This window comes from Podarcis vaucheri, assembly GCF_965113315.1.
Source record: "Podarcis vaucheri genome assembly, chromosome: 2".
Classification (NCBI taxonomy): domain Eukaryota; kingdom Metazoa; phylum Chordata; class Lepidosauria; order Squamata; family Lacertidae; genus Podarcis; species Podarcis vaucheri.
The window spans coordinates 101,806,493-101,821,034 of record NC_138760.1 but is presented as its reverse complement, the minus strand read 5'-3'; the positions used below and the strand labels follow the sequence as shown (position 1 = coordinate 101,821,034).

At 42.2% G+C, this 14,542-nt stretch overlaps 1 protein-coding gene and 1 long non-coding RNA gene across 14 annotated transcripts in view; one reads left to right on the top strand and one right to left on the bottom strand.

Moving 5' to 3' along the window:
• The window catches only part of LOC309525538, a 180,897-nt gene extending 173,869 nt beyond the window's left edge, over positions 1-7,028 (top strand). Inside the window, exon 2 of the long non-coding RNA XR_014216396.1 lies at positions 6,688-7,028. This is a non-coding gene — a long non-coding RNA (uncharacterized lncRNA). The remainder of the gene's footprint in view (positions 1-6,687) is intronic.
• Positions 1-14,542, bottom strand: part of FOXP1 (forkhead box P1) — a 543,747-nt gene that overhangs the window by 467,074 nt on the left and 62,131 nt on the right. The window lies entirely within an intron of this gene.

Here is a 14,542-nt window from a genome sequence, read left to right as displayed (position 1 = left end):
GTGGTACCTCTGGTTACAAGCTTAATTCGTTCTGGAGGTCCGTTCTTAACCTCAAACCGTTCTTAACCTGAGGTACCACTTTAGCTAATGGGGCCTCCCACTGCTGCCGGCATGCGATTTCTGTTCTCATCCTGAAGTAAAGTTCTTAACCCGAGGTACTACTTCCAGGTTAGCGGAGTCCATAACCCCAGGTGTTTGTAACCCGAGGTACCACTGTACACTCCAGTTTTCTTAATGGTGATCCTTTCCGAACAATTCAGGAATGCATCTAACCAACTATCACTAGGCCTGAGTAAGATAGGTCAAAGCCTTCCCTCACTTCTTGGTAAGTCATCAGTGCTCAAAGGGTAACAATGCGAAAGTGAAGTAACAAAACATACAGTTCTCTCAAATTTCATGATATAAGATCAGACTACTAGCAATCGTCACAGAGATTATCAACTGTTGTTGTTGTTGTTGTTACAACAACAGGGAGGCCCTTTGAGGTCTCTTCAGAGATGGGAAACGTTCCTTAAAAAGGATTATTTTCCTATCTGCAGAGAATGTGATTTGTATTCAAAGTGATTCCTCCAGCTTCCTTGGAAGTTCCTGAAGGGGAACTCCCTAGTGCACCTAATTCCAGCTCACTGTTGGGGCTTCAGGTGTTTAGGCTGCAACTATCAGTTGATCATTGATGCTTGCAGAGAGCACTGCATTGTGCTTTGAAGCCCCAACAATCAGCTGAAAGTTGGGGCTTCATTCCAAAGGGCTATGCAGAAGCAGACAAGCAGTTGATCAGCAGCACATGCAACCCCATTTTTTAGCCCAGCTGCAAATTTATCTACCCCATACTTGTGGGCCAAGTGAACATGGCCTAGCCAAAATAGCCTGGAGGGCTTAATGAGGTCTGTGAGCCAGAGGTTCCCCACCCTTGCTCTTCAGTGGGTGTAGCCAGCACCTATGATAGGCCCTCCTGTCCATAGGCATCACCTGCAACACCTAGAAGCAAGGCTGGGTACAGAAGTACCCTCCAACAGCTGCTGATTTTTCAGGAACGTGGGAACACAGGGAAATAAGCTGAATCAGATCGGTTGGTCCATCTATTGCTCACAATGAATGGCAGCAGCTCTCCACAGTATCAGGCAGGACTTTCTTTCCCACCCCGTCCTGGAGGTCCCGGGGATTAAATCGTATTTAATAGGTTTAAATAATATTTATGAAGCACTTTAGGATCTCAAACAGAAGGCCTTATTGCATCTCAGGAGCCTATTATTAAAAATCTTTTGGGGAGACAGGCAGTCAATAGCAATGGGGCTGTGTGAATGGTGGTACAAAAATGGGTCCTGAGATACTCATCTCTGCCGGTCAAAATATATTTCCAAACAAGTAAATGCCAATTCAGAACATACAAACACATTACCTTTATGACCAAGAAGCATTTTACTTGTCCTTTCAAGATCCCTCTTTGCTATTGTTAACAATAAAACCTTTTGTAGCCGGGTTTTCTCTCTTCAGTTTCTTATCCTTTTAATCTACTGTATGTTGTGAACCCAGCTCTGTCACTTGTCAAGCTCTCTTTAGAACCAATGACAACAACAGCGCCCCACCAAAGGCTAACCGCCCAAACATTCAGCATTCCTGGCACACAACGCAAGCATGCCACATCCCTCTGGTTTTCTTTATCTCCCAGGAAAGTCATCTAAAGAGCACCTCTGCCTCCCATGTGATTTCCAGCGTTACCAGTACAAACAAGAAGTACACCGAGGAAGTGTTTAACGAGATACGGTTTCCACATACTGGCAACAGAGGCAACATTCACAGCCACTTGGTTACACACTTTTATGTATAATACAACTCGTGTTTCCACATTTTGTTTAGGCAACCCTGCAGAGGGGAGGGGGGGGAACCCAGTCATTTATCAACCATGTCTACTCCCTCTGATATCCAGATTTATCATTCTTCACCAGATTAAATTATTTATCCTTCACATTTAGCAAATGAGGAGGGGGGGGAGCTGGTACAGAAAAGGCGATTTTTAAATTTTATTTTAATAACTATGCAACATCCCCTTCCAAATAATTAAAAAGAACCCTGATGTGTGCGGAGTCTCCCAGAACCAGCTGTACATACCGAGATGAGGAGAGCAGAGTTCAGCACACCCTCATGCCACACTGGCCAATTCTTTGCTGCTGGTTTCACAGTCTCCTTCAAAGAGAATTGTCGTAACGTAGTGGCCATAGGAAGTCCCTGGGGAAGTCCCTTCGCCACCAACCCTCAACCCTCAGATATGCCAATGTGGTGTGGTGATTCGCATGCTGCACCCTTGGAGACCAGGGTTCAAATTCTCACTCAGCCATGAAGCTCACTGGGTGACCCAGGGCCAGTCATTGTCTCTTAGCCCAAACTACCTCACAGGGTGTGGGAAGGAGTTGAGGAGTGGGAGGACTGTGTAAGCCACCTTGGAGGAAAGGTGGGATGGAAATCTAATAAATACATAACTGGGACTCATACGGTAAGGATTACAGCTAGATAATGCATGTGAAGTGTTTTGGATACTTGTAAGGGCTATGTAGAAATTAATTTTTAAAAATTACTATTTATTTTAATTATGATCACATCACCTCTTACAATCAGGTTATTATTTACCTATTGTTACTTGCCATCTCTTACAGTGCAATCCTATATATTTCTACTTGGAAATAAGTCTTCCTGTTTTCAAGGGAACTGTTCCCCGCTAAGTGTGCACACTACTCTAACCTTGGTATACAATTAGGCCAAAAGACCAGACACAGTGTTGGCATATGAGTGTAGAGGGCAGGATTACCCATTTCATTTCAGCCTGCTGGCATAAGTTGTTTAATATGTAGATTTCAGAAATCCACAATCTGTGTGCAAACCCAATTGTGAGATATTTATTCAGTACACACAGCATTCTCTATCCTACCCACCCACTGCACCAAAACAGTGGGACTGATCCAATTCATTCCTTAGTTATTCTTGATCTCTCATTTAGTTTAGAAATTACTGTATACATACATACATGCATGCATGCATGCAGGGAGCAATACACCTTCCACTAGAGTCAAGGCAATTTTTCCACTGATATAATCAATCTGGATTGTACCCAAAGAGTTTTCTTCTTTCCATTAAGAGTGTTCCTTTGCCTTGTTCAGCATCCAATCAAATAAAATGAAGTTAGTAACCCCACAAGACAGTGTGCATGATGTAACAAGAGTCTTCTTATCTGTCGAGCACTTTAGCTCAAATGCTGAACGTTTTATGTTTCCCTGCAGTGCACGGGGATCCAGCTGGTTTGGCCAGACTACGAAAATAAGCTTCAAATGACCAAATGCAACTGCAGCTTTAAAAGTAGGAACCAAACCAGACACAACAAACCACAGTACAGTCAGCCTAACTTGTCATAATTCATGTGTGTGGAATTTGACTGCAACAGCCTCCTCCGAGTTCTAGAATCCTGCCACTGCCACATTCCAAGCAGAATGTCAGGCTACCGCTGGTTACAAAGCTATGCAGTTGAGTTGTTAATCACTATATACATAGTCTATCATACATATAAACTGAAATTGCTAGACTTGTGTGTAAACATGGCATTGGGACAATTACTGAAGATTAATGCACTCGGCTCATGGCATAACTGATGCAACAGGAACGGTGCAGGAATGGATGTTAAGACAAAAGTTGCTACTACCCACTTCCATTCAGAGAAGTCCAAAGATTCCCAGATGAAGATAAATACCTGCTGTGCTTAACTCAGGCCATTGGTCCACCTAGTTCAGTACTGTCTATACCAGGGGTTGGGAACTTATAACCCATCAGAAGCTGTTGGGACTCCCAACTTCCATCAGCGCTTGCCAGACGTAGTTTGCCAGGTGGGGCAGCTGGAATGCTGGTGTCATTACAGATGGCAGAGCTCTCCAGAGGTGGAGATGCAATGTTTCTCCTAAGGCCCAATACTAGGGAACAGGAACTACAAGGTACTTTCAACTTCCTGCTTCCACCAAGTCTAAGAACATCCAAAACCTGTCCTCATTAGGTCAAAAAGGAAATTTCAGGGGTGAGATTAGTCTCAGCTAGTATAGAGTTTTTTAGGGACACAGGTGGTGCTGTGGGTTAAACCACAGAGCCTAGGAATTGCTGATCAGAAGGTCGGCGGTTCGAATCCCTGCGATGGGGTGAGCTCCCATTGCTCGGTCCCTAGCTCCTGCCAACCTAGCAGTTTGAAAGCACGTCAAAGTGCAAGTAGATAAATAGGTACCGCTCCGGCGGGAAGGTAAACGGCGTTTCCGTGCACTGCTCTGGTTTCACCAGAAGCAGATTAGTCATGCTGGCCACGTGACCCGAAAGTTGTACGCCGGCTCCCTCGGCCAATAAAGTGAGATGAGCACCGCAACTCCAGAGTCAGTCACGACTGGACCTAATGGTCAGGGGTCCCTTTACCCTTTACCTTAGTATAGAGTTTTATTCCAGCAGTTGACTCTGCACTACTTTTGAAGTGCTTTGAAGTAATATCATCCAGGAAAAGTACCTTACTCTGAATTTGTTCATCTACATAAGCCAAGTTTTATTGCTCTTGCTAAAAGGCCCACTGTGTGATTCCCCCCTTCTTACATCTGAATCAAATAATGGTACAGGCGGCGACCATTTCGCACAGGGGTTCCGTTCCCAGCCCCTGTGCATGTCAAAGGAGTGCCTATAAACATGCCCCACCCCACCCCTGTTCTGCCCCCATTCTGCTTCCGAGTCCAAAAGGACCCATGCATTTGTGGTCAATTAGATGCACCTAAAATAGCCAGCGCCAGCATCTGGCTGTCATGTAACTTCTTGGAAGGTTTGCAAGTTAATACACCATTACGCCGTGCCTTCATTTCATGCCTGGCATGTGAATGAAAACAAGGGTAAGGCAAATTAAGGTGGCAGAGTGACTGAATGGAAACATAAGCCATGGAGGAGCTTCTGAAAAATGAGGGAGTTTTCCATTAAAATCTGCAACTGGAAGTTCTCCAGTAACAGAAGAAACTCAGTTACTAATTAGACAACAGTAGTGCTCTATTAATATATACCATAGTTGACTAGATAAAGGGTGAAAGTATCGTGAGTTGAACTATTCTGCCCAGTGGCTCCCAATACAAAAGGGATGCCTGAAAAGGAGAGTCTTGTGACTCTAGAACAGTGAGAGGTCTGATTCTAAAGGCATTCTAGTAACCCAGGTAACAGAGCCAGCATCTACTGCAGTTAGTTATTTGCCCTAAGATGAAAAATGTCTTGGGATAATCTTGGCTATGTTGCAGGGACTGGGACTTCTCACCACATAGTCTTGCATGTTTTCTCCCATGCCTTTTCTGCCTATTCCCTATTTCTGAAGCTAGGTACGTACGTGTGTACACCCCCCCCCCCCCGATTTATGAGAAGATGGGATTTACTTGGCAGTACTCTAAAAACATCAAGTCACAAATAAATAAATATTTTTCCAGCCAGTATCCACTTCAGTCTGTGTTATGATTTTATGCAGATTCATATCATATCAAATTGCCCAGTGCCACAAAATGATGGAAGTTCTGCCTAGTCATCTGAGACAACCGTAAAATAAAGTAACAATGCAAAATGTATTTGTCCACAATTGCCCAAGGGGGCAACTGGGTTTAGCAACTAAACTTGCACAAGGTTTATATTACTGTCCAGTAGTTTACGCTGTTTTATTAACTGCCAGTAAAACACCTATTGCATTCAGTGACAGTACAGCATACATACATAGGTTTGAAGACAATGTTACATATGAAACTGCCCAATCAATCTCGTCTTTATAGCTGTCCACTCAGGCAGCAACTAACAGGTGGCTAATTCATTACTGTTATCAAAACAAGGGTACACCATCAACATTCTATCCACCATCATAATGGAAAATTCAAAGAAATAGCAGAATGAAAGCATGTTTGCATGGAAGTTGTGTCTTTCCATGAAGCTAGAATACAATAACTTGAGCAAATAACTCAAAGCGTTTCTCAAAATGAGCAGTTCTATTTTTTTAAAAAAGTAGTATATTATATTGTCATGAAATAAGAAATAATTGTTATTTCCCCCTTTCCAAAAGAACTTTTTAAAAGTAATTTTGTCTGGTCAAGATCAATTAAAACAGTACTAGTCGGTAAGAGCGACAGCTAACTTGGGTATGTCAGCGTTGTCCTAGTGCAGGGGTAGCCAATGTGGTGCCATTCATATATTGTTGAAACTACAACTCCCATAATCTCCGGCAATTGGCCATGCTGGCTGAGACTGATGGAAGTTCGAGTCCAACCAGGAAGGTTCCATGTTGGCTACCCCTTTCTTCTTCTTCTTCTTCTTCTTCTTCTTCTTCTTCTTCTTCTTCAATCACTTGTAGCCAAGTAAGATTGTCTTCCATAAACACAGTTTTAACAGTGAGTCTGTAACTGACTGTGGAGGCCAGTTAATGTAACAGAACAACAATAATTCAGGACTTAGAACTGGGTAAGAGCAGAACTGGTTGGGAGAACCTACAGATTCTACTCTGGTTTAGTGAAATTCAGCCAAGTATTCCATGTAACGAAAGCACAGGACAATGGTGTGGGGAAGTGAAGTTGTTAAGATCTGAAGATATTCCATTCATTCACTAGTTCTTCAGCCCCTTAAACCACATTTATTGGGCTTTTGCACCTAATATTGGAATCCAAGGATGGTCTAGGGCAGGGGTGTCAAACTCAAATTCATCGGGGGGCCGCATCAGCAGTTTGGTCAACCTCAAAGGGCCGGTTGTATCTGTAGGACTATACATCATATGTACTTACAGTACAGGAGAAAAGGGTTCAGGCAGCCGTTGGATCTGTCACATCACAGAATGGCATGCGCTCAATATAAAAACAAGTGGAGGTTTCCTGAATGCATGTAAAGTGGAGGTTTCCTGTGTAGAACGGCCGGCGCCGCTAGAGGGCAGACGTTCTCTGGCTTGTAGGCTGCCGCACATGTGCTGAAGAGGCGGCTTTCTTGTGTCCAAAAAAAAAAAAAGCGAGAATAAACGGTGAAGGCTGGCGGCCGGCGGCGGCTACACGGGCCACATGACGAGGTCTGGCGGGCCGGATTCGGCCTGTGGGCCTTGTGTTTGACACCCGTGATCTAGGGATTCTGCTCACCATGACATTGAAATGGTATCTAGTATAGTTTTGAGGACCTCCATGCTTTAGTTCTGGAGGACTTCCAACATCAGAACTGAGCCCTACATTCCGGCAAAGTTCAAGTCCACACAACAACCCTATGGGCTTCACCAATTGTCCTAATACATTCAGTTGGGCATATGCCTACCTAATTTGGTTTTCTGCTCTGGACAAGAAGAATGCAATGTTTGGGGAAAGTCTTAGTAATTGCTTTGTCATGGGCAGATCTTTACCTATTAATATGGGGGCACAGAATTCTCTAGCTTCTACAGCAGAGGTCACCAAGCAGAAATGCCATGCTGCTAGTTATGAAATGTCTGTTATGGGGACATAGCATATCACAAAATGGATGGGGGGGGAGATGGCACAACACAAAATGGCTGCCTCATCTAAAAGAGGAGAAACAGGACCACAGAACTGTGCTAGCATACCCTCCTGCAATAAATGGGGGAAGGAGTACTTATATCAGCCAATGTCGCACTCGCTCACAGAGAGCAGCTCTTTGCACTGCTCCAGAACTGTTAGGAGGGTGGCAATTAAATCCTGGCAAGAAATGAAATGTGGGCATGTGGGAAACCCATTAAGGTGGTCCATCATCAGAAGCTGCTGGATGAATACTGCAGGTTTCCCAGCTTGCTCTTAGGGATTTTACAGCTGACTCAACAATTGACCCTGTTGATGCTCTTACCTATTTATGAAATACTAAGATTGTAAGTGGTTGACATGATTGTTCCCAAATGGCCTCTTCAACTGACAAGAATCAAGACAGTGCCCTCGTTTTCTAGATATCTGCTAAAAACTGATCCACTGAGACATATAACGCAGGTGGAAAATTCACAATTAATCCAATCAAAAGCAGTTTGGAACCTATTTGCGGATCTCTTCTGCAGCAGTGCTGGAAGCAAAGAATCTGCTAGTATTACACTTGCAGAATGTCAAGTAGATATTGTATACCTGGAGTTTCAAAAAGCCTTTACAAAGTCAAGTTCATAAATGCAATTCATGGTGGTTCTTCATATTTCTAAGGTTATGCTCCAGAAAGTGGTGTGAGGAAACCACTGGTTGTCTCCATTAGAATTATCCTATGGAGTTTTATAAACATAATTCCTCATGCTTTTTAATATCCACATGAATTCTCTGCAAGAAGTTATATTGGAGTGAGGTGTCATCAGAACATATGGGTCCAGCTATCAGCTCATTTGTTATCTGCCAATTCACTTATCCAAACATAAAGAATTATGCCCAAACCTTGTTATGCATATTCAGATATCCAAAGAGCCATAGCCTGCCCACTTCCTTGGTTGTTATGTTTTGCCGGTCAGTGGCAGCCATTTTGGGACAGAAACCATGGTCAGGAAGAGATCGGAGGAATCAGAGAACAGTGGAGAAAGGGTGATTGGACAAATCAGTTTTTTCCTTTGTCACTCTTTTGCTGCTTGGCTACAGCCATTTTAGGAAGAAACCATGGCAGGAGTGGGAGAGTGATCACTGATTACCATAGGATTCAATGGAAATCATGGACTCGTTAGGCAAACACTCACTTAACCAACCATTTTCAGTGAATGCTTTGTGGGCGGCGTGTGGGAACTGTGTGTACTTGGCAGTAACCTTTCAAAATGATGAGCGTAATAACAGGACTGGTTTACTCCATTTGCCAAGTTTCAGATCCCTTGCATTTATGTCAGCACGAGCCACTAACTGCACCATGGTGGGTATACATCTCTAGTAGAGCTGAGTGTTAGTCACTTCAGTGATTCTTCAAATCCCACCTGTCATCTTGAGGATAATCAAATTATCAGTAGCACAGCTTCCATGCCCTTTCCTCATACCACCTCTCTTTTTGTCTTTACTTACATAGTCCTCTCCTCTTTTCACTATGATATGTCTTATATATGTCACATACTGCTCACTTCCTTTGAAGCAGCAATTTCAACAATTGGGGGAATAAAAGAGAGGGAATGTGAAACATGGTTATGCTTCTTTTTTGTTATCAATTTCACCTTTACCCTTGAGGGAAACAAGGTACTTGGCCTGTAACCTCATCCTTTATCCACTCAGGAACCAGATTATTACCTCATAAAAGTTCATGGCAAAGCTATTAAAAATTAAAAGGACATTTTCTTTCCTACAAAATGATTTGTTGCAAGTCAGAAGTACCAAACTGATTGGACCTGGTAACTTCCCTCCTCTTTACTAGCATCTCTATCAATTTAGTAATTGTGAAAAAGCTTCAGATTTTTGACCCAATAAGATGCTAATGCTCCACATAGTTACTCGTTTAGCAAAACAGAAGTAAGAAAAGGCAAAGTCATAAGTAAGGCTGGGGGTGTGGGAGAAAGAAAGCTTCCTACAATCCTTTAGGGGAAAATAAAGCAAAGAACCCAAGTAGTTGGGTATTATTCAGAGTGGGTGGTAGAAAAAGGACAAACCAGACTACAGCAACACTGAAAACTCCATCCAAAATTTACATCTAAAGAGACTTCTAGTGACATATGGTGGAAGTGTAACTTTCTGCAAATATCCTCTACATGCGCCAATTTCTCTCCTCCACCCAAGATGTGTCCAATAGCTCTAGTGGAATGAGCTCTTTAAAGTATTACTCAGGGTAGGCATCAGTCATGATACACATTCTAATCCATCTCGCTAATGAGGAATCTGTCATGCGGTTGCATCATTTGGACCCTCAGAAGAAATTAAATCCACCTATATGGACTCCACATTGCCCACACAGATCCAGCTTTTTCCGCTTCATTAACAAGTCCTGCATTGCCACTGCTGGAAAGAAGCTAGACTGCATCACTGATAGAAGTGAAGTCTCTGGAATATGGTGTGTGTGTGTGTGTTTTGAGAGAAAAATGTACTGGCATTTTTAAGGGCTCTAAATACAAATTTCCAAGTTGGAAATCACAGTTCTTATAGGTTCTCCTCATGTGAATTATGAACTGGCATGGCTGTCAGTACTGTACTACCTAGAACAGCCTTTCTCAACCTGTGGGTCCCCAGATGTTGTTGAACTACAACTCCCATCACCCCTAGCTAGCAAGGCCAGAGCTCAGGGATGATGGGAGTTGTAGTCCAACAACATCTGGGGAGCCACAGGTTGAGAACCAGTGACCTAGAACATCTTGCAACATCTAACACAACCTCACAGAATCTCTGTTAAGACAGTGCCATAGCATCCATTTTACATTTATGATACCAAGAAACAAATATCACACAGAAAGCCTGTGACAAAGGAAAGAACCAGCATCAGTCATCTGGACTACTAAATATGGAATCTCCTTTTTTTCTGTCTTGCAATGTTCTGGATATTTCTGACAGCCAGCATATGAAGCTATCTCTACTTGAGGATGCAACATGTTCCTCACTCAACAATAAGTGCAAATCAGTTTTGGAAAAAGAGATCTGCTTGAAAATCTCCCATTTCTCCTCCTGTGCTACACCTCCTACTCGCTGACTTTCTTTTTTTACAATGTACCCACCCAGATGAATTATGGGACTTGCTCACAATTCAATATTTAACATTACTGTGAACCAGAGATCTTTAACTCAAAAGCCTATATTGCCAACAAAATGGTATAATCTGAATATTCAGTAACCAGTACAGTGGTACCTTGGGTTACAAACACTTCAGGTTACAAACACTTCAGATTACAAACTCCGCTAACCCAGAAGTAGTACCTTGGGTTGAGAACTTTGCCCCAGGATGAGATCGGAAATCACACACCGGCGGCACAGTGGCAGCGGAAGGCCCCATTAGCAAAAGCGAGCCTCAGGTTAAGAACGATTTTGGGTTAAGAACGTACCTCCGAAATGATTTAAGTTCATAACCCAAGGTACCACTGTACAATGCGCATCAAGGTAAGTGTGAGAGAGCGCCAGCCACAATGATACCTGCTCCTTGCTTACCCCACAGCAACCAATATGGCAGGCAAATCCTATCTCCGGTGGCGCAATGTGAGATCAGTAAAATGTGTTAGTTTTGATGCATAAATTGAAAGTTTTAAATGAGTCTTCATGTTAAAATTTCAGGAGTTGACTACATAGGAGATCCTTAAGAGAGCTTTGTGCTTTTAGAAAAGAAAAATCTAGCTCTGAAAAGAATACAGTTGTACCTCAGAAGTTGAACAGAATCCGTTCCGGAAGTCCGTTCGACTTCCAAAACTTTCGGAAACCAAGGCGCAGCTTCCGATTGGCTGCAGGAAGCTCCTGTAGCCAATCGGAAGCCGTGGACTGCCACGTCGGACGTTCAGTTTCCAAAGAACGTTTGCAAACTGGAACACTCACTTCCGGGTTTGCAGAGTTCAGGTGCCAAAACGTTCTGACTCGTAAGGCATTCGGGATCCAAGGTACGACTATAATAGAATCAGAGAGTTGGAGGTGGGCTTGTAGGCCACCTTAGTCCTATATTATAATTGATGCAGGAAACACAGCATCAAGGTTCTCCCAACAGATGGCTCTTGGGGCCTCTACCTGAAGACCTCCAGGGAGAGAGAGGCCACTGACCCTCTAGGTAAGTGACCCATTATCAAACTTTTCAAAATAAAAGATGATCATGGTTGTGTGCTAAATGTGATTAATAAAATACATTATGTACAGATGAACAGTAAGTTAAAACAAGAACATGACATCAGTTCTTGAAAGTTTACTAGGATATGGGTAAAAAAGTTAAAAATTGCTTAATGGAAAGCAAATACATGTTGAACTTTGCACTTTGCTTTCCTGTAATCCGGCAACAAGTTAAGCTCTGGAGTACAGAAGGGAGAAACTAGACCTTCGTAAAACAACTTTCCAACTTACCAGAGTAAATTAAAATTAACTTCTCCAACAAAATGCAAATATCTTAAAAACATCCAAGCCAATTAAGACACAAGTGTTTATAAAGACATGAGTAGTAATTATGTATGTATTATTCATAGCTAATTTACAAGATGAAGTTCTTTTGGTAAAATATTAAACTGTTTACAAGCAGTAAGGAAGAGAACATTCAAATTGTTTGCCTTGTGTATACTACAAAGCAGCGACTATTTCTGTGCCACAGAGTCTCTACTAACATTACAGTGTACACTGTGTAGTAATCAGAAAATGTTTGACCTCAGATATCTACTTGACCCTACAGAAATGCAGACTCGCTTGCTATAAAATCCTAAACAATGGGGCAGACAAGGTCACAGGGTCAAAGCAAGTATTAACAGGTCATTGTGCAACCCACTTGGGAGCAATTACTTCTGGTCACGGCTAAGTGGACACTTGATTGAATACCACTAAGACAGCTCACATCCCACAGATAACAATCCTCACAGCGATTAAGAATTAAAGCCCCCATGATTCAGCCTTTATTACTCAAATGAACCTAACTATTCCATAAAAAACTCTTGGTATATGCATGATGCAAGGTCTAAATTGAAATGCCACCTCATTAAACAATAATATCTAATTTTATCTAAATGAATTTTCATGAAAGTATGCCACACAGCCCAGGAATTTTTAAAATGAATTATCACAAGTGATACATAATTTCCACCAAAACTGCTGCAGGAAAAAAAATTAGCTTTTAAGGATGAAAAGGAAACATCAATGTTGAATGAAAATTGTATTTCTCTCCGACTATAAAGAGGGTTAAAAAAGGAGCAGGAGAAGGAGAAGGTTTCTTCTACCAGACAATGGAACTAGGTTTTCTTTTTTTAATCAAATCAATGTTTTTTATGTTATGTCAGGTACATTTATCCTAATCAGGAAAACAGTAAGCATGTAAATGCATGCAATATGTCACTATGCACGCAGGACATATATGCAACAAAGGTTATGTCAACATACCAATTTTTAAAATCTCATGAGGGAAGGGAGTTGATGGCTAGGCTGTTACAAACAGGCATAAAGCAAAAAAGCCATAATTCTTCTACAAGCTAGGCATCCATTGTCTCAGCTGAGAACAGGTTCACCCACTCACACCTGAGGGAAGGGAAATGTTTTCTGGCATTAAAAAATAAAGAAGAACTGTTCGGTTTATAGAAAGTACAAAAGGTACAAAAAGCATAGGAAACTGAGAGGTGGGTAGCAGCTGCCTAGGAATGGAATAATCATTTTAAAAATTGAGATCAAAGAAACAGTTGCATAATATACATATATCTGCACCTTGGGGTGTATTTGTTTGTGCATAAGGCATTCCAGAAAGGAAGCTTAAAAACTCATGACAGTAACAAGCATAAAATGTTGCAGCACAGTCTCCTAAATTAATAAGGGCTCACAGATCAGTACTGAATTTTGTACCTTGAATATTGTGTTTGCTGTTCTTTTATTAGATAGCAAATGAATCTTTGGGAATGTTTCGTTAGTACAGGCATGGCCAAACTTGGGCCTCCAGATATTTTTGGGACTACAACTCCCATCATCCCTGACCACTGGTCCTGTTAGCTAGGGATGATGGGAGTTGTAGTCCCAAAACATCTGGAAGGCCAAGTTTGGCCATGCCTACTTTAGTACAACTGAGAAACACTTAAGTTCCCATATATGTAACTAACTTATGTACTCTGAAACTCCTTAGACTTCCCTATCTCTAAGGCAATAAGACCTACCTAGTAGCCACTGCTAAGCAGAGATTTTTCAGACTTGATGTGGTTCTCAGGAATGCTCCTGAGAAATTTTAACATGGGAAACAGTTCTCAGATGTAAACACTTCTTGTGTTTGCAATGACAGACCAGAAACAAATTATTTTCAACTGCAGCACTCATTCATCAACACAAATGCTTGCATATGCAAGGTTTCACGTACACGTTCTTCACTCTGCATGAATTCACAACAAGAACAGAGGACAATAAATGCATTTGAGCTGAATTCTCAGTTTCAAAATTACTCAGTTTGTGGGGATGGCAATTTTTATTTGTCATTAATGACCAGACAAAGGTGGATGGGGATTCCAGTTGCAACAGGTGAACTTAGTGCTGTCCATATCAAGACGGCCATGAATACTACTGAAGAATCCATGATAGGTCAAGGCGCTTTCTGGAATAAGACTATTTGGGATGCGTGAATGCTCAGGATAGCCCAGTGACCAAACAAAGATGTGTGTGTTTGCCTTCTTACTCCACAGTGGACATGATCCAACACAGAAGCAGCTACAGATAAGATCATCAGTAATGGAGCTTCATTACTGGTATGTCCCGCAGAGGACCTTAAGGTCTATGAATAATCATAGTTTAGAGGTCCCAGGCCCTAAGGAAGTCAGATTATCCTCCACCAGGGCCAGGGCCTTCTAGGTGATGGCTCCGACCTGGTGGAATGCTCTGTTCCATGAGATCAGGGCCCTGCAGGATTCAACTTCCTTCCGCAGGGCCTGTAGGACAGAGCTATTCTGCCTGGCTTTCAATTTGAACTTAGC